Genomic DNA, 20,448 nt, shown 5'->3' on the forward strand with positions numbered 1-20,448 from the left:
CAGCACAAAGAGATGTAAAGTATAATAAAATTCCTTGATAGTTTGCCCACCAAAATAAAATAAAATGCTAAGAATAAAAGAAAAACATTAGGAAGAGTTACTTGAGCCAAAGAATTCAAAAATAAATTCCAGGAGAGAATGTTGTGGCTACATATTACAGGTTCTTGCAGAATGTGCATTGGAAGCAAATCACTCTGTTCCAGCAGTTATGAAGTAATAAAGGCACACTGAAAGACCAAAGGTCAATGTAATCAAACAAGATGAAACTATCAGGCATTATGAACACAACTCTTTCAAAATAGATAACATAGAAACACCAGAATGTACTTACAATGTTCACTCACACGTCACTGGGGAAATATTTGGGTATTTATAAAGGTACTTACAGTGTCCCGTTGATGATCTTACATGAAAACTTTGTTGATATTATACACACTTGCTTGTGTATGATAGAAAATATAAAACAACCTTACAAATGGGAATCCAAGCTCCAGGGAAGGTTCAGCCAATTACCCACAGTTGCTCAGAAACTGTGTAGGTCAACCAGAAATTAAACGAGAAACTCTACCTTGCATATCAAAGTCATTGTTCAAAACCTAATCCATTCAGCTACTCTTCTATAAGTCAGCTAGCAAAGACAGGTGAATTCAAAGAAGGTAAATCAGCAGGAACTGACTGATCTTATGAAAATAAAACCAATTATTTAATTGGTCAGTTTATCAAAAGAGTGAAAAAAATAGATGTGAATACATTGTGTTACTCTGTCCATCACCACAGCAATTGAGCATGTAAGTAAGACATAAAGGAAACAAAAAGAAATTCCATTATCCCCTTATCTCTTAAAAAATGAATTCCTACATTGATTGGGAAATATTTTGGCAGTTCAGATGGTACACAATATGTACGCAGGTAGTCCCAAGGAAGGGAAAATGGAAACACCCAAGAACAAAAGAACAAAACATGATAAGCAGGTTTTTTTCTATCATTGAAGTGTTATTATTCTTCCAAACAACATTATAGAGAAAGTAAATATCTGAATTTTGGTGTTTCAAGCATTATATAAATTATCCAGATTTAGTCCCAACAGATCTACCCTTTCAAACCATCCAATTCCAGTCTTATGGATTTAAAACTTCAATTTTCTTTCTTGGTACATGATTGACAGATGATGTTTCCTATAGAGAGTTCTTATTTATAAAAGTGTACAAAGCTTAACTGGACACAATACTCTGACACTGCACTTCCTCAACATGTGTTTATTAAAGCACTGCAGATTTTTTGTCACTATGCTCAACAGAAAACAAGGTATGTGTCTTTTCCATAGTACCTTGCAAACAAGCATTTTTTGTTTGTCTTATCCGATGAGAGCCTTTTATGACAGCAAGTTTCTTATAAGGCTATTGCAGAGCACTGTGCTTTTCCCAAAGATACTTAAATAGTTCTCTGCTGTGTTGAATGAGGTCTGCTCTTACTCCTGCTATTCTGCACATATGTGTTCCCTTGTCAATTTTAATCCTATACTGGAAAAATGCAGGACCAAGCAATCATGAATCTTGTCATTGTGGTTTACCGCCAGCAGTAAGCTAATATGTTTGTGTGAACTGCTCCACTGGTTATTAAGAGAGAGAAAGATGTGTTCTTCTCAAGCTTCAAGTCTCCGTTTATATCAGCCTAGCCAGAAGTTAAATAAGTAGTTAGATCCCTCATTCGCTGGATGCTGGCTAGTCTGGATAATAAATAGATCTTTAATACACACAAATAAAATCAATTTCCAGCCACCATCCGTCACTGACCAGCATTTTTTAGCCATGCTTTGTAACAGCAGTCATGTATGTATTCCACCATAGCAGCTAAGCAATACCAGAAAAACGCATGTGGAGAAGACAGAGTCCTTTGCCCCACCAACAGCCCTTTTTCCTGTTTGATCCAACACCAGGTCATAGCTAGGACACCTAGCATCACGAAATAACCTAGCTCAACTTCAGATACACTGGAGCTCTGCTCATGTACTTGCTGCACTGCCTAGGTAAAGGTGTCTTAGTAGGCCAGAAGTCCTGGGACTAGCATTTTGGATATCTTCAAGACATTTCTCATGCAGCCAAGAGACATATATGCACATGCATGTATTTGTGTGTGTACAGTAGAACAAGACACCTGCTTTAGGTGTCCATCTAGCTTGGGTTTTTAAATGACTGCTGTTGTACTCCAAAATTTAATCAGCAGAGTAGCGTGGCTTAATTTCTCAGATTCGCTCCCTTGCCTATTTGTAGCAGGCTATCAGCTACTACGTGGAGCAGATGTTAGCATGTCCACATCACCAGCTCCCAGGAGGCAGAGCACAGTAAAAAGGTAAGCATCATTTGTTCTTGCCAAAAATAATGAGTGTTCCTTGTCATCTGTTTGTTTGTAGGAACCCCTCACTGTACTGTATCAGCAGGCCTGCCATAAATAAAGCTCTGCAGCCAGCATAGTCTTATTTCTGATAACTTAAATTAATCTAATCTATACAGTGAGATATTCCATCTCTTGATTTATTACAGATTACATTACATGTAGATAAATAAAATTTGATCAGAGAGTGTGCAAAGTGGGAACTCATCAGACTGCTTGCAAAATTCTTACTCGGTTTTTCATTCCTGTGCTGTAATTCTGTTTTACCTAAGTGACCATTTTATTTTTACTCATGTTGTTATTACATTGTGGAAGTTTTTAATATTTTAATGTTTAGAAACTTTTATCATATTATCTTTATCTCCCTGTGCCACACATGGAGCTGATACAAACTAACATAGACCATCTAAAGAAATGTCTGGCTTTTCAGACTACAAGGCTTGAGAATCAATGACTAGCCAGTTTTTCTTGACTTTCTGCTCCCCTTTAAAATTTATTTTCTTTTGCAGAAGCATGGGTTGGCTAATAGAGAACAAAATGTTCCAGACAGGTGAAGTGAGAGAGATATACAGAAATACAAGTTGGAACTGCAGAACATCCAAGGTAATTTTTTTGGCAGACATTGTTAAGGTGAAAACATCTTTGGGGATTCAAATTACCATTGCAGTCAGCATGAAACAACCACAGTTTCATATCAAATGATATAAGAACATGAGCTTTAAAGAACAAACAGCAGTTCCAGTTTTGCAGCCACAGCTGAATCAGTAAATTCTCGTGCAGTAATGTGCCATTAGCTCTTAACCTCCATCAGAACAAAATGCACAACTTTTTACCCATATATGTATGTTTCATAGTACTACCACTAATCCATATGAGGTTTGGGGTACAGACTGGTTATTCTGTCATGTTGAATGTCCAATAATTACTGTGATCAGATAGCATTAAAATCATTTTGTGTTCAATTGTTCATATTTTTGTCCACAGGTTCAGAGGCTATCCCATCCGTGCCTGTTTGATGCCCTGAGAAGAATTATCTGCCACGTGTGACACAGGTTAGTCATGAAGTTCACAGATGTTATGACCTATTCCCCTATGAGCTCCTTAATGCAAGAATGATGGTACGACATTAATGCAAACGTAAGGCTCCACAAGCTTCACATTTTACAATGGTTTAGTCTTTGTACAGAAAGACTGCTTCTGAGATTTTTGTGTAGATCAAACAGGCCATGTATGGGACAACAGAGGCAATGAAAGAGTAACTGAAGTATTCAAAGTCTTCATGACTTTTATTCTTGAAAAAAGACCTGGTACACCTTGATTTTGACCTGCCACATTGGATAGCTAGTAACATGAATGAAGCACCCACATCTCTCTCTCTCCTTCTCAAGCTTTGTGGTTGTTTGTTTGGTTTGTTCGTTGGTTGTATTTTTTTTTGGTTCGTTGGTTCGTTTATTTTGTTTCTAATTTTCATTAGTTGTGTAAAGATTATCAGTTCCAGTAAAAAACTTGTGGTAATAATTATCACCTAAGAATGCTATGTGTTGTGTACCACATAACAGATCCTAGCCAAGTTCTGATCCAGGGACCTCAATGACAAACACATGTACCTTGAGTACCCTAGGCAGGATATTTAAGCTGGGAAGATAGAGACCTTTGCTATGCAGTATGCATTGTGCCCCCATTAAAATGAATGTTCCCACACTCACTGTTTTTAGTGCTATAAAAGAAACAGTTTTAAGAAGAGGCTAGGATGCCTCAGGTTCTCAGTCCTTCATTAACTACCCTAAGTGAACAAACTGGCACGGGGATCCAGGTATTGGTATGAGAAAATAAAACAGAGTGTCATTCCAGAGCTTGGCATCACCCATACTGCTTTCACTTTATAGACCCTTCTCTATTAATTAAGTAACCAGTACTTCTCTCTCACCAAGATGATCAATATTCCATCTCTTTGCTGCACAGGTGGGGCTTTCAGAATGCCACTGTTTGTTGTTGTTGTTGTTGTTTTTTGTTGTTGTTGTTCCACTTCTATGACTGAATTCAAGTTATAACAGAATTTGCACAGAAAACAAAGAATTGACTTCCAATATATCTCCAGTGGTTATAGAGAATTTATACAATGAGTGAAGTTGTTTTATATAATTGATTAGGAATCACAGTTTGGACTAACCTGAAGTCTTAAACTGGAGAGTAAAATATAAATAGCAAGTTTTGCTGCTTCTACAAAAACAAAACAGATAACAATCAAGTCTCCCACCTCCGCTGACTACAAAAACAAGTGACAGTTCTGGTCATACACCTGCTAAACAAAGATTACTCCTCTATTCCCTACAGCCTCTGTTTCTTTGCTGCAGGGCATCCTAAGTATTTTCCTCAAAAATGTGACACAGGGTAATTCACCAAAGTGTTGTGAGATAATGAAGCTATATTTTCCCATAACCTTTTCTATAACTGCATGAGAGAATCAATACAGCCTGAGCAGAAACATGCAGAGTATGTATGACTCTCTTATGTACGTATATATGTATGTATATATATATATGTATATACGTATTTTTTGTATGTATGTCTAAATAAGTATGACTCTTGTACTGTGTTGTGGGGAAGACAGAGATTCATAAAAGCAGGCAGCACGCTCTTGACAGGGTACAATATTTTTTCAGAAAGGCTCCAGGATTTAGATTTCATTAGCCCCAGAAATTCAGCAAGGTAGATAGCAGTAAAAGTGTTCATTATTCCTTAAAAATTAATCTAAATGCCCTACAAGAAATAGGAGTAGAAAGTCAATGAGAAAAGAGTGAATACTGAGCACTATGCAAACTTCTCAACCCATCTTTCTCTAAGCAGCCTAAGGAGGTCATGTCCGTGTCCATTGCCTAGCCTATTATTTAACTTTAAACATAATTTCTGAGATTCTGTGTTAAGTGTTCTCTTTAAAGCACTGGCCAGCTCATTTCATTCCCTTTTGTCTGCATTATAGTCAAAGGTTACAGTTTTGTGTTTCCTGCTCCTAACATATATATATATATAAAACAAACGTCTTTGTCCCAGAGTACAATGGGTTTTGAGGCAAATACAGAAATTAGCTAGTTCTCATGAATCTGCTTATGCGAGAGGTTTAATATCCAACTAGAAGAGGGATTGACGACCATTTCCACCTGTAATTTCAGAACCAGCCTATAACCATCTCTCTCTACTCGTGTATAGAATAGAATCATAGAATCATCTAGGACAGAAAAATAATATTTTTGCTGGAAGTGTTTCAGTTTTTTAAAGGAAATGTTTGGTGGAAATGAGGAAGAAGGACTGCAGGCTGATGATGTTTTCCAAAGCAGGTAAATTAATAAAAGAGAGCTGGTTCATACATTAGGAAATGGATGTTGTCTCCCCTCCCAGTAAAACAAGTATATGTATGCTTTGCTGAAGTCCCAGTGAGACTTCTGAAAGAGACAAACACTGCCTGTGCAAACAGCATAAGTAAGTTGCATTAACTGAGTACACACAGCTTTTTGTTGAAATGAACACAGAACATGCTTTATAGCTAGTTTATTAGAAAAGAAGGATATGGTTGAAAAAATCAGGAAGGATTTTGTTTGTTCCCTTCTGTTTTTGCATTTAGAAGTCATGATGACTTTGTGCAGGAGACTTAGTTTTCTAAATATGCCAGTATGGATATTGAAGAAAAGGGAGTACCTCTCCCTGTGAACTTGAGAGACCTTCTGAAAGATGGATTCAATCTTCGAGGGGTGCTCTCCTTCCTCAGCACATAACGTAAAATCGAATACACTGAACAAAATGCCTTGAACTTTGCTTCTGTTATTTCTTGGCCTATGCTTGTTAAATTAATTGTTCATGTTAAAAGGAAAACACATTTTAAGCATCCCTGGTTTTGTTTACACTTTCCACTAGAAACTGAATTTTCAGCCTGGTGAGAAAGTCAGGCATACTGTAAAGGAGGTGGTGGAAGCTTCAGTGTCTTCCCCCAGCACTGGATGTGGGTTATTGAAGTTACACACACACACACACACACACACACACACACACACACATGAAAGGAAAAAAAAAAAAAAGCATCAGGTTCTGCAACGAACTAATTCAAGCAGTAAAAACAACTTCTTTAGTTTCTTCTTCCGAAGAGCAGTGGCTTGCCTTAGGCCTGCTCTGAAGAGAAATGTTTAAATCTTTTAGATGCACCTTTCCATCTGTTGTTCGGTTTGTCAGAGACCATTAGGATCTCTCGAACTGCTCAGAGTGCTTCTGCCTTGCACTTGCCTCTGCCACAAAGCTTTAAAATACCAGTACTGGAAAGTGACCTTGGATGGTGTAGCTCTGTACTGTCATCAGGCCATACTTTCTAATGTCATTTTAAATATGCTGTCAACATCAGTGCATGCAAGAAAAAATAGGCCAGCTGCTCCCAGATGTTGATGGGATGCCAGGAGTCTGAGCTGATAGTCAGAAATGAACAATTGAAGGAAGCACTTGCTGCTTTCCCATACAACATTCAAGACTTCAGGCACTGCCAGACTATAAATATCTTCAGCTCAAGCTGCTTAAGGTCACTGAACTAGCATTAACAGTGAACAATCATTTACGCATTAAACTCTCACATCATCACAATTAGTGGACCTGCTGAGAAAGCAAACATTATAGAACAACTGTCACTAAGGAATTAAATCCTTCAGTTGTATATTGTGATCCTGTGCTCAAAGAAAAATAGGCTAAAAATTGTGCAGTTTTGTTCTTATAGCTCTAAACAGGTTCTTATTTTAGACCACTTCCTAAATCTTGGCATTGTGCTTTCTGGATTTATTTATAGCATGTGTGAAAGGGCCAAGCATAATCACTATTCTAGGGAGTCCTTACAAAAATCCCCAAATCCCAGTTCAAATCTTCCCAGTTCCTGTTCAGTAGACCTCCCGCTACATTGCTCTTAACATTGCCTTTATCATGTGTTTAGATAGTTCCAGATACATCACTATACGAAGAAGCTAAAGAGGTGCAGTACATCATGTAAGATAAGGCACACAGCCTGTATTAATCATTCAAGGAACAGTCTTGCACATACATTTTTAAAGCAGTCACTGAGAGCCATGAAAGCCATCTTTTCTTGTATATTTCTTCCTGTTCCTCGTTCACCAAACAAAACATTTTATTACTTTCCATTTCTTTTTACATAATCTTTCTTTCCCTGGGTATTTTATCCAGTGGCTGCCATGCTATGTTTGTCTTGAGTTCTCTTCTTGACAGCATTTTTGCTTTCCAGTTCACGTTAGATTTGACTGCATCTGTATGCCATCTTTGCACTTCGATATTTCCAGTTCTTTCCCTTCAGCCACAAGGATGTGGTAGGAAGTTACCTGAGGTGGTGGGAGGATACCATTCTTTCTCAGAGATGAGAGAAAGGAAACCAGAAAAGCTAATGCCAAAATCTTCCCACAAACTTAGTTAAAAACAATGGCTCGTGTTTATGAGATCCTTCGGAGATTAAACTGGGGGATTAGTGACGCCAAATTCATTATCATGTTAAAGAGGTTGAATACTGTTGTGTCTGGTACAATTAAAATCACTAAGATTTTCATGTGCTTGCTTCTGTCAAGTACCAGTTGCCAATACAGCTTTTTCCTATGAAATACAGAAGCCAGTGTAGGAGAGCTTTCAGAGTGAGATTTACACATTGCCTTACTTAGCAGATGAGGGCAAGATGAGCGAGAGATTTTGGCTGCTGCAAAATGGATTCACTAAATGCAAGAAGTGGTGCATTACCTGTGTAAAAGTGATGTAGTTATTTCCAAAGGGGAGTCAGAAATCCAGAATGATTTTCAAAGCTGTCTCTTTTGATAAGTGCAGTGATCTCAATCTGAGTGGACTTTCCAAAGAGCAAATTGAGTATAAGAGCAAGAATGGGTTTCCAGCTTTGAATTCATTAAGATCTAGATTTCAGTGAAAAACATCTATGCTTTTCAGTTGTAAACGAAGAAAAAGCAAGCCTTTTGGATTTGCCTTTTAAAACAAACATATGAAGCATTGTTTTCCTTCATTTCTACTCACTGTACCTTTATAAGCGTTGTGGCAGTGTTTAGACTTTTAAAATTAAAAAAAAAAAAAAAAGGTTTGAGTAAAGAGCAATTTCAACATCACTAGATAACCTCAAGGCATGATCTTTCTCTGCATGGTGATCTTTGCAGTGGGGACTCTGACTGCTGATATGGACACTAGCACCATAGTGTCTTCTTCCTTCAATGAAAATTTTTTTTTTTTTTTGAGACTTGGCAATATAGATGTCTGAAAGAAATAAAGGTTCCTTTACTCTGAAATGTATGGTGGAGTAAAATACATTGAAACTCTGTATCCCATAGGAGTATTGTACATTGCTGTAACAATCGCCTGTTCATCTGTTTAAGAGGCTGGGTGATCATTACTTTGATGCCTACAACGCCTACAGCATCTGCTGAAATTAGGCCTTAGGCTCCTGGATGCAGGATTGTTTCCACTGGGCTTAAGATAATTTAACATGTGCTGAAATGTTTCCCTTACAGGAGTGTGGGGAAATTCTACCAAACTCTGCACCATAGACATATCCACAAGGTTGGAATCCGAGCTGAAATCAGTATACCCGAAGTTTAAATTGAGGACTGTGTTCCTAAAGCTCAGTATTTTAAGAATGTGACTGCCCATGTGACTTTGTGACTTTTAAGAATGTGACTTTTCTGCCCATGCTACTTTGTCCATAGTATACAGCAACTCTATATTTTTCTACAGGTTCCAATCAATTCTGCCTTTGGCATCTTCTCCAGCATAAGCACTCTAAGCATGCTTAAAGAGATTGAAAGATATGTTTAGCACACAGCAACCAGCAAGGACTACTTTGATTTCTGTGTTCCTCAGAGCAAAATCTTTATTCCATTTAAATCAATGGGGGATGTGACTTCTGAAGCCAACAGACTCTGACCCATACCTTCATTCCTACAGCACAGGAAAACCTGCATTTAAAGGCTCAGCATTACGTCTTGGGCTGGACAAGCTGCCTTGTTACCTAAAGGGTATTGCAGGTGAACACAAAGTCGATCTCTTGCAAGAAGATTAAGCCATGAGGATAAAGTTCGTGCCATTTCTCACTCTTTCTCAGCTTGTGTTTTTTTTTGTTTGTTTGTTTGTTTGTTTGTTTCTGCCCTTCCTCTCCTCCCCGTGCTGTGACTGGCTGGATTTCCGCAGCCCCACAGCAAGCTGGGTCAGGAAACTGATACAGCTGAGAACTAACCAAATGCAAGAAAATGGGTTCAGTTTGTTTTCACCCACATAGCTACCAGCAGTAGCCCAGAGGGAGCAGCCCAAAGGCACATGCAGACAAGTGAGGGAGTGATGGAGAGATCCTTGTTTTTTTATGGCAGGCAGCATTCCTGTTGGTTTAATGTGATTGCAAAACCACAGCCTGAGTAATGCCTGGTCACCACTTAGTACTCAGCAGAGAAAGAAACCCTAATGGGAAAGATGGAGCAGTCAAAACCACACTGTAATTTAAAGTCTTTGTAGATGGGTACCATATCAGAAAAAAATAAATTTAAATAAAACTTCACTTGGAAAGCAGAAGAGAAGACAGCAATTGGTTTTGAAGCCCATAATAAACATCTTTTAGTTTAGTCAGGTGCTGGCAACTGAATCCTATGAAACCAAGGAACTCCATATAAAAGGAGAATGTAAGAAGACTCTTCTATATTAAAAAAAGAATAGAGTGAAAATAAAACCAGTGAAGAGTGTGTGGCTAATCTCGTCAAAAAAATAGAAAAGGAATCTGGCAGTTTTGGAGAGCAGATCAGGAGCAGATTCTGGGAAAAAAGCTCAGAGAACATCACTAGGGTAGGGCAGGGCGGAGGGGAACACCATACATTCCTGACAGAACAATAAGACTTTGTCAAGGACAGGAAGTCAGAGTCTGTTATGAAGCTAAGTGAGAGCTCACAGCGCTCTGTATCTGAGCATCCAAATACTACAAGAAACAATATCTGAGGATGGCAGGTGTGGTTTAACCCCTGTGGGCAGCTCAGCCCCACACAGCCACTCGCTCGCCCTCCAGTAGGATGGGGAGGATAATCAGGAGGGTAAAAGTGAGAAAATTCATGGGTTGAGGTAAAGACAGTTTAATAAGTTAAGCAAAAGCTGCATTTGCAAGCAAAGCAAAATAAGGAATTTGTTCACTACTTCCCATCAGCAGGCAGATGTCCACCCCTCTCATGAAAGCATGGCCCCAGCATGCGTAATAGCTGCTTGGGAAGACAAATGTGATCACTGTGTACATCCCCTCCACTCCCACCGCTTCCTACCTCCCTTCATCCAGGTTTTTATTGCTGGGCATGACACCACACAGTGTGGGACACCCCTCTGGCCAGCCTGGGCCAGCTGTCCTGGCTGTGTCCCCTCCCAGCTCCTGGAGCATCCCCAGGCTCCTCGCTGGCAGGGCAGCACGAGGGGCTGAAAAGGCCTTGGCTCTGTGTGAGCACTGCTCTGCAGCAACTAAAAACATACGTGTGTTGTCAGCACTGTTTTCATAACAAATTCAAAACATATGAGCTGCTATGAAGGAAATTAACCAAATTAGCCAAAACCAGTACAAAATGGGTAAAATTTACATACAATTCTTAACATGTAAGGAAAACAGCCAAGAAATAAAATTCCTTTCCTAAGCTTGCAAGCATAAGCAGAGTATGCTCACTGTACAAAGATGACATCAGTCATGTTTTCAGATGAGTTCTTCTGGCAGTGGAATAAATCTGGACAATTGTGGCACTTACACATCAGACACAGGAGGAAAAAATATTGTCATAGCAATGCAGAAAGTATGGCGGAGGAGGTGAATAAGATTCAGAGTGATGAGCTTACCCTGATAGAATAATACAATTTAAATAAACTAATTCAGTTTTATGAACTTTCTCCTTCAGCTTCCATTAGTAACAAAACCAGAGTCTAAATTAAACCCTTTCGCAGGTTAACCACCCCAAAGGTACCCTAGACTGCTGCTCTTTGCTCATAAGTTGTTGCCCAAATTCAAAGACCTCAGCATTATCCCATTCTCAGAGTGAACTGTATCATTTTTTCTGTGACTTGTGTTTCTTTAGGAATCAACATCTAAGCTATGGTGCTCTTCTTCATTAAAACTATTATTTTTTCTGGTTGTCTTCTTGGTTTAGTTGGTGGGTAAAAATATTACATAATTATTTTATATTATAATACATAATATATAATATTATATAATTATATTATAATTGTAATATAATTATTAGTTATTAATAAGTTGATCAGAAAAATATGTTTGAACCATTTTCTCCAATAATTTTTTTTTTTAGCAATGACAACTCATATTTTTTCATTAGTAGAATTAGGACTGCTCGCTTGAAGGGGCAGCTGTATGAAGCCTAGAATACATCTAATATCTAGAACACATCCAATAACATGTTTAACTCACAACAGTTATCAAACGGGTTATATTTTTCCTTTTGGCTTAAGGTTGTTATGGCAAATGAAGGCTATAAAAAGATGTGCTCATTAGGAAGAGTCAAGGGTAGACAAGGGAGAACATACACATGTATATTTCATTAAGCCAATAAAAATGATATATAAACCACAGTAATGTCAGAAGCAATTTACTGCTACTCAGGGTTGAACTCTACTAAAAATTTCATGAGCATAGATCAGGATTATTTTGTGGGACCATCTTTAGGCATGTTACAATTGATTTATTTTCCTCTCTCTATTTTGACAGACTGATGCGAAACCCCCATAAAGCCATTGGATATTTCACAAGAAGGGAAGTTTGTTTTTCTCTCCGTCTGCACTTTCTTTTAGACCGAGTCATTGATTACACAGGGGACATAAGCAGTTGATGAAAAGGTAAAGCAAGGTAAAGCTTGTTGGAAAGTCACTGTATTTTTTGCAGCATTCTAGGATTTATGACTTCAGCCTGCAGACCATAACAAGAGGCAGATTCTTTCTGGTTTATGTGTGTAGCATGTCACACATTACCAACAAACAGCATGCAGTAAAGCACACACAAGACAATGAGTCACTGCCGTTTTGCAGCCAGCGGAATTTAGAGCAACAGAGCTTAAAAATGAATAGCCATTATTTCTCCCTGTCACAGAGTCTTCTTAGAAGTTTGGAGGGATTGGGGACTGAAGGAGGGAATCACTGATGTAAGATTTTATTATTGTCCAATGTAAATATTGCATTAGAATTGGCATAGGTTTGCTTCTTTGTTTATGAATGATTAAAGTCCTCTTTTTTTTAAAGCCATATTCTAGACTAGTGATTTTTATTTTTTTTTTGGAATTGTTTGTAACAGACTTAGTGTAACTATTAAAAAGTGCTTCACAGGTTATTTCCTTGCTACAGATTTTCCCCATCCTTGTCGGAGTATCTGCGCAGACTCCAGTTCTTTGAGCATGTCAAAACAGAATCATTGGTCATTTAGGTTTAAGTTCCTGAAGTACAACCTATTGGCACAGGTCACTGTGCAGCAAAACAGTGTGACAGGAAAAGTAGGAGGGAGGAAAAGCAGCACGGGTGTCCACATCAGCTAAGAGAAACACAAACTCCACTGGCTGTCATGTCTGATGACAGTCTGTGATCTGTGTGTTGCAGCACAGGGAAACAGCTCTGACTTTTATGCCTGACTTGGTCCATGACTGATAGATTCCATACCTCTGGATGGACCTAGTGGTACTGCCCCCATATTTCAATTCCTTGGGTGCAAAGTGTTCTTCAAATGTAAGACATAAATAATACTAGATAGCTTATTTCTGTATGTTGGCTTTTATCATTGAGTTTAAATGTTAATTACCAGACAGATGCTGATGCTACTCTGGTTTCAATGGCACCATTTGCCACTCTCCATCATACAGGTCTGTAGGCAGAAACTTACTGATCTCAACAGACAAAATCTCATGGACAAAGGTGCTCTGGAAAGCTGCTGAAGAGCAGACTTTGCATACAGAGGAAGCTGGGAGGCTTCATTCAAGTAATGATTGTGATAAAATTTATAACATGAGAATTATGACTAGGTTATATTTACTGTTCAAGGGAAGAATTTTTTTTTGAAGAACTGAGCAGTCTCTGGTACTTTACCTATCTGTCACTAAAAACAGGATCATATTCCAAGTTATTTAAAGGATCAAAATTAACAGCACATGTTCAAGTAGAAGAGGAGAAGCAAATCATAATGAAGCATTATGGCTTGGAAAAGAACAATGAATCAAGAACAATACTGCTTATTACAATTTAGGAAAAAAAAAAAAGAAAAGGAAAGTTAGAAAGCCATAAGAAGGAATCAGTCCACATCCAGCTCCTGCAATTAGCTTCTGTTTTGTAGCAAACAAGTGACTTGACAAAGTCTCAGAATAGGAGGGATCCTGCCCTTTCATTGCTCTACTAAAGATAAGACATGAATATCTAAGAGAGCTTTAAGAGTGACAAAAACACACATCTTAGAATGTAGGTAAGACAACTTCCTTAAAATCACCCCAAAATTGATTGAGACTTTCCTTCTACAGAGTACACAGAGGGTGCAGATAGGAGAAGGCAGGAAGGAGGCATTGCCACTGGTCTGGGATCTGGTGCCTGCATTGCACTGTCATTCTTCATTCCTTTAATAACAGTCAGCAGTGACTCAAGAGGGGTTGCCTAGGGGACTTCTAGTGTGCTTAAAATTCAGGAGATGCTCAGTTCTCCTCATCCTGGCTGTGCCACTGCAACCCCCTCACATTCATGAATACTGAAATCTCCCTCTTAGAGATTCTCAACAAATTGTACGTGTTGCTCAGCAGGGAAGCCAGGATCATAGGAAACCAGACAGAAAGCTGGTCTGCACTGTATCAGGATAGAGCTCTTTGCCTTGAAATCTAAAACTAAGTTGTCAAATTGTCACTGTGGCAAGTGTCTGCAGAGTTTCTGTCATAATGCCAGGATTCATACTGAATCAGACCTCACGAATGACTTGTAAATCCTCTTTGCATAGCACCTTAAATACAGATGCTATTTTGGGGGAGGATAATACCAGGAAAAACCCTTATCCAGTTAATTCCACGCCAAAAAAAAAGCCTTATAATGGAACTTAGCCTCTTCCTCTACCCTACTTGTCTTCATGTTTTGTGCTTCAGTGCCATCCAGTGTTAGACACAAGGTCATTTACATAAAACACAACAAAACAGAACAAAACAAAAAAAAACCCTCTGATACTTTAATACTTCACTTTCTGATTTACCTTTCCATGTCCACCGTACATATATCCAGTATCACAGAACCACAGAATTGTAGGCGTTGGAAGGGACCTCAAGAGATCATCGGGTCCAACCCCCGGCCAAAATAGGTTCCCTAGAGTAGGTTGCCAAGGTAGGCAACTCAACCCAATTAATATTTTAAAAATCTTTTAGAAATATTCATTTTTTAATTCAATTACAGATTTCAAGTGCTAAACATTGAAAAGGATCACAGTGATTTGACAAATCCTGTCCCTCCCCCCACCCCAAATAAAATAAAGGTTCTTTAATCCTAGTTGACTCAGTGGCAGTTCAGATCCAGTGCAAACTATGTATGTGCACCCTGTTAGTTTGTTGCCTGGACAGAAGGTCTGTACTGTCTGCAGAACACGTCCGTTTCAATCCTAAAAGACTGAGAACATATCTTGCAACTACTCCCTTGTATAGGAAGCTCCAATAAAGTCTTTTTGTGAAGAAGAGTACTTTACTGAGAGAATTTTTCTTAAAAACAAAAACAAAACAAAACAAAAAAGAAAAAAAACAACAAAACAACAACAACAAAAAACTCATTTTTCCATTTGGACTTGAAGACTGAATAAGAGATTGTGGCATTTCATTGCACTGTCTTTTAAAGATGACCATCAGTCAGTGCAGAACTGATGAACTTCTCCACGAACCTTCACTGGGCACCACCTGGCCTGAGCTGTGCCCCAGGAGAGCCCATCTCCGGCCCTGTCACCTGCTGCTGCTGCCAAATTGCTGTTTGTCATTCCCGGGCTGACCCTGGACGTAAGCCACCACTTCGCATTGCCTGATGGCTAGAGGCCTGTCACAGGACCCTGCCGTGATGGCTCTGAGGCATGTGCCATGGGAGCCATCCCTTCTCATCCAGGGCTGGGCACTGGAGGGGTCTGTGCTTCCTGAACAAGCACACAGCCTCCTTTGCAGGCACAGCAGAACCTACTGAAATCATTGGGATGATTTCCTGGTACCTTTGGGCTTTCAGGCCATGAAGCTGCTCTGTTCTGCCTAAAGAGATCATGGGTTCCCTGGGCTAGCTCTTGTCTTGTGCCAGCTAGTGGCCTCACTTGCTTTTTAATACTTGGAAAGCCACACAACAATAAAATAATGTAGAGAAATTCCTGTCTTGAACTAAATCCTTAAGGGCAAGCTGTTTGGAGAATATAGCAATGGCATCCCTAAATCTCTAAATTTCCTATATATACAATATTCCGATAGTACAATCAGTTTTAAGTTTTAATGTATTATTTTTCTTCAGAAGAAAAAAGGCTAATTTTGAAAAACAAGTACAGAATCAGCAGCTTGACTATACAATCATCTGATTTTCACACTGATAAGCTATAGGTAGAGTTCCTGTTGACTAAAGTTACTTATGATGCGTGATAGTGCACAGAAGAAAAAAAGACCTTGACCATACCTACTGAATGACAGTGAATCCCTTGGAATACCCAGTTCGATGTGAGTTCCTGATGCAAAGCTGTAGCTAAGAGGGTAAACGCGATCCTTGCATGTATAACTAGAAAAAGATCAAATAGAATATAGGAACAGCACTACCTTTTGAATAATAATCATGTAATGAGACCACTGCTTGGCGCATATTTTCAAGTCTTTTTGCAGGTTGAACAAAATATAGAGACATAGCAGAGATGCATTACAACGCTTATGGTCCAGTCATATCCTCCTCCCCACATGCACACCATGGTGAAATTAACGTTCTGTCTATCTCACAGCCTTGATTACCTTCATGGGAGATTTTTCTGATAGTAATGAATGCAAAGCTTTGAATCTAGGCAATCTGAATGGGAAATCTTGAATTGTGAAAGTTGTTGATCTTAGTATCACAGTATCACAGTATCACAGATTTCTAGGTTGGAAGAGACCTCAAGATCATCGAGTCCAACCTCCGACCTAACACTAAGTACTCCACTAAACCATATCCCTAAGCTCTACATCTAAACGTCTTTTAAAGACCTCCAGGGATGGTGACTCCACCACCTCCCTGGGCAGCCCGTTCCAATGCTTAATAACCCTTTCGGTAAAGAAGTACTTCCTAACATCCAACCTAAAACTCCCCTGGCACAACTTTAGCCCATTCCCCCTCGTCCTGTCACCAGGCACGTGGGAGAATAGACCAATCCCCACCTCTCTACAGCCTCCTTTAAGGTAACTGTAGAGAGCGATAAGGTCGCCCCTGAGCCTCCTCTTCTCCAGGCTGAACAAGCCCAGCTCCCTCAGCCGCTTCTCGTAAGACTTGTTCTCCAGACCCCTCACCAGCTTGGTCGCCCTTCTCTGGACTCGCTCGAGCACGTCCATGTCCTTCCTGTAGCGAGGGGCCCAAAACTGAACACAGTACTCAAGGTGCGGCCTCACCAGAGCCGAGTACAGGGGCACAGGGGCAGTATTGTATTCTCCACAGCATCAGTTTTTCAGCCCAGGTTGAATGCCTTTTTAAATAAAAATTGTAACAACATATGCTGCAAGTTCTGCTTTGTTCCATGACCCACAACCATGAAGGAAATGTGACTTCTATACAGCTGAGTAAGATGCAAATACTAATCCAGCTAGCTCTGAAAGGTTGGTACTGTGACCTAAAAAATCTCAGAATATCAAGCCTCAACAAGCTGGACCCTCTGCTTATCTGGCTCGGGACCTGTCTGGGGACAGACTCCCTTCACAAAGTACTCTTACATCCAGTTTAATCACACCAAACTATCCAATAGTGATGCTCAAACTGTGGAACACAGCCATTGAAAGAGAAAGAGAGATTTTTTTTTCTTTTTTTTCTTTTTTTTTCTCTTTGTTCCGATTTTCAGATTATAGTTTAATGAAATATTAATTCATTTGTAAAGATGAAACAGAAAAGGCAATTAACTTAACTGAGAGAATGATGGCCAAAATTAAAATACAGACCTTCCTGACTCCATAGTCTCTCTGCATTCCTGAAAATAAAACTAAAACTTGGCACATGTAGCAGCACAACTGAACTGATTTATGAATATCAGACTACAACAGAAGTCAGGGAGCGTTCCCTACTCTCTCAATCCTTCATTATACTCCAGAAAATCTCAGACCATGAAATCTCAAAATTAGACTTTTATTTTATGTAAGAGATGAGTGCATAACAACACAGAGTGAAGCACAGAAGTAAATGAAGGGGGTTCAAGGACTCAAAGACACAGAAAAATAGAATAATATTTAATTCCAATGACTGTACTACACTTCACTTCAAGGCACACAGAGAAAAGATAATGGTGTAAACAGCTCTCTCTCTCTCTTTCCCTCCCTCTCTGAAAGTAAAGAGTGAGAAACCATGCAATAACTACATGAACATTTTGCCATTTTGAATTTCTCCCTGAATTCCTCTTTACTGTGACCACTAGGTCATACCATATCATTACAGCTAGAGTCTCATTCATTTAAGAATATCCAGCCTTATCTTGCACCATGAAAGATACCAGGATTATTCAGACAATGCCAAAGTGCCAAAGCACACAGGGAGGGAGACATGCACAGTGCTTTCTCTAACGGCAAATCATCAGGATAGAAACAGATGGGCATCATTTGTCATAAGTGATCTACATTTTGGAAGACTCATGTCTCTGATTGGTTCCTATCAAGGTAAATTAGCATTTGTGTGGGTTAGACAGATGGCACTAGAGAAACATAATGTGAAAAGCCATTATTGACAGATGCTGACTTTAATTTTGACATTTTAGAGTACAAAATGAAGATTTTTGAAAGGCCTGGAACATTTACAAAACTCTGAAGCCTTCATATTTATGTATGCATGTACATGCATGCATGCACACACAAGTATACATACATATATGGCTGCGTGTGTAAATACATAAAAGTTATGTTATAGGGACTTGCCTTTGTGACACCTTACATAATGGCTGTGAATAGCCAATATATCTCACACGTTGCAATATCAGCTATTGCAGCCTGAGTGACAGGTCTTTCTGACACAATATTTCAGAACTTCCAGGAATAAAACATCCCAGCCAGGCTGCACAAGTGAATCTACTCACCGAGTCCAGAAATCAGCAGCGAACACATTTTTTGTGAAAGTTTGCCATCTAGAGGTCATTTCAGGAAGCACAAGGATATAAAATTACCAGAAACATTGATTAAGTGAATTTTCTGAACGTTCATAGGTACAGATAGTTCAAAAACTTTAAAAATATTTTATATTTAGCTTTTTTAGCAACACCATCTTGAAATTGTCAATCTGGTGCTTCCCCCCAAACCAGAATCAGTTCTTCACTAGTATGTAACATGCTTATGAAATCTGGGGCTGGTTCCAGTGAAAAGGGATATTTTAACTGTTCAAAAAGCATAATCAAGATACATACTTTCATCCTTTTACAATGAGAAAGATTGCTTCAGAAGCCTTCTCTTCAGCTGGTGAGGAAGAGCTGGGATTAGAAAGAAAAATAAATATGTTCGTTTCAGAGACAGAATTTAACATTAATGACAGAGAAATGTAAAAAAAAATGTTTTCTTTGGAACATCAGCATTTTTATCCTTCTTGCAAAAATGTCTAAAACTAGATGAAAATGCTTCTTCCAAAAATGCTGATACTTCCATTTTCAATTTTCATATTAGATTAAACAAGTTTAAAATAAATACCTTTAAAATACCTTTAACAGATAAAGAAACACCATCAAAGATACTTGGCAAGCATTCCAGTGAAGTTTGCAGAAAGATTACCAGTGCTATAATTTCAAGGAGCACATGGACACCAGTAACATTTATTTTATTTCCTCCTCTTCGTTTCAAAATCTAATTCCTGTGTTTTGTTGTTGATGTTTGTTTCTTTGTTTTTCCTTTCTCATTATGATACTGGGTTTCCATTTTCAACCTTAAAAAAAAAAAAAAAAAAGTTAATCTGTCAAAATACCCTGCTTTGCACACTTTCCAAAGAGGAACAGATAAGGTAACTTACAGTTTAACTTCACTAGTAGATGACTGGCAACTCTTGATCTCAAGACTGTTACCTATACGGATTTGCTACAGCAACCTGTGTCTTGCTACAACATGTACTATGTTTAATTTTTCATTTGACAATGAAATAAATGTTTTTGAATTTGAAATATGCGCGTAGTGGAGGGTGGAGTGTTACTTACCAGCTACATGAACAAAGTTTAGTCATTGCCTGTAGTACAGCAGGGAGACACTGCTTTCTGAATAGGCTGTGCTTATAACATGCTTCACAATACAGTGTGAAGACAGCAGAAATTCACAATCCTGCACTTTTGTTGAGAGGCTTCCTTTCTTTCAGAGTTGTGAGGGTATTTCCTTCCTTTCCTTTAGAAGGTGCCCTTGCTCCCCAGCTTGATGCTCTGTGAGGCTGGAAGCCAATTTGCAAGGTAAAGGGCATGCACAATCACAAGATTGTGATAACTTACATGGAAGAGACACCAAAGACATCAGAATCCAAGGAGAGACATCCCTGTGTCTGAGTGCTCCTATTTGCAAAATGTGCTTTTTGTCACGTTTCCTTATTGTATTCCAGAAGCGGTGAAATAACAACATACTGGTGCTGGGGGTAGGTTTTAAAAAACCAATTCTTAAAATACACAGTTTAAGTTAATCTCCTCTGAATCAGAAGGAACAACTTGGTGTAGCAAAGAAAATGTCGTGAGGGCTTCCTTCTGCCTTTCTCCACACGTGTGCCTTGAGGAGCCAGCACAGGCTGGAAACAGGCTGAGGAAACAGAACTGCCAATTTTGCGTTTTTGCTGGCACGCGAAGCTTGCAAACACTGTCTTCTCTGAGCAGGCTGG

General features: G+C 39.0%; 1 long non-coding RNA gene across 1 annotated transcript; it reads left to right on the plus strand.

The window, feature by feature from the left end:
* Positions 1-2,221: 2,221 nt before the first annotated feature.
* LOC136788958 (uncharacterized) lies at positions 2,222-12,530 on the plus strand. Its single transcript, XR_010827611.1, has 4 exons — positions 2,222-2,349; positions 2,901-2,994; positions 3,376-3,443; positions 12,149-12,530. It is a non-coding gene; the product is annotated as an uncharacterized lncRNA (long non-coding RNA).
* Positions 12,531-20,448: the final 7,918 nt, after the last annotated feature.

Source organism: Anser cygnoides, chromosome Z (assembly GCF_040182565.1).
Source record: "Anser cygnoides isolate HZ-2024a breed goose chromosome Z, Taihu_goose_T2T_genome, whole genome shotgun sequence".
NCBI classification, from domain to species: domain Eukaryota; kingdom Metazoa; phylum Chordata; class Aves; order Anseriformes; family Anatidae; genus Anser; species Anser cygnoides.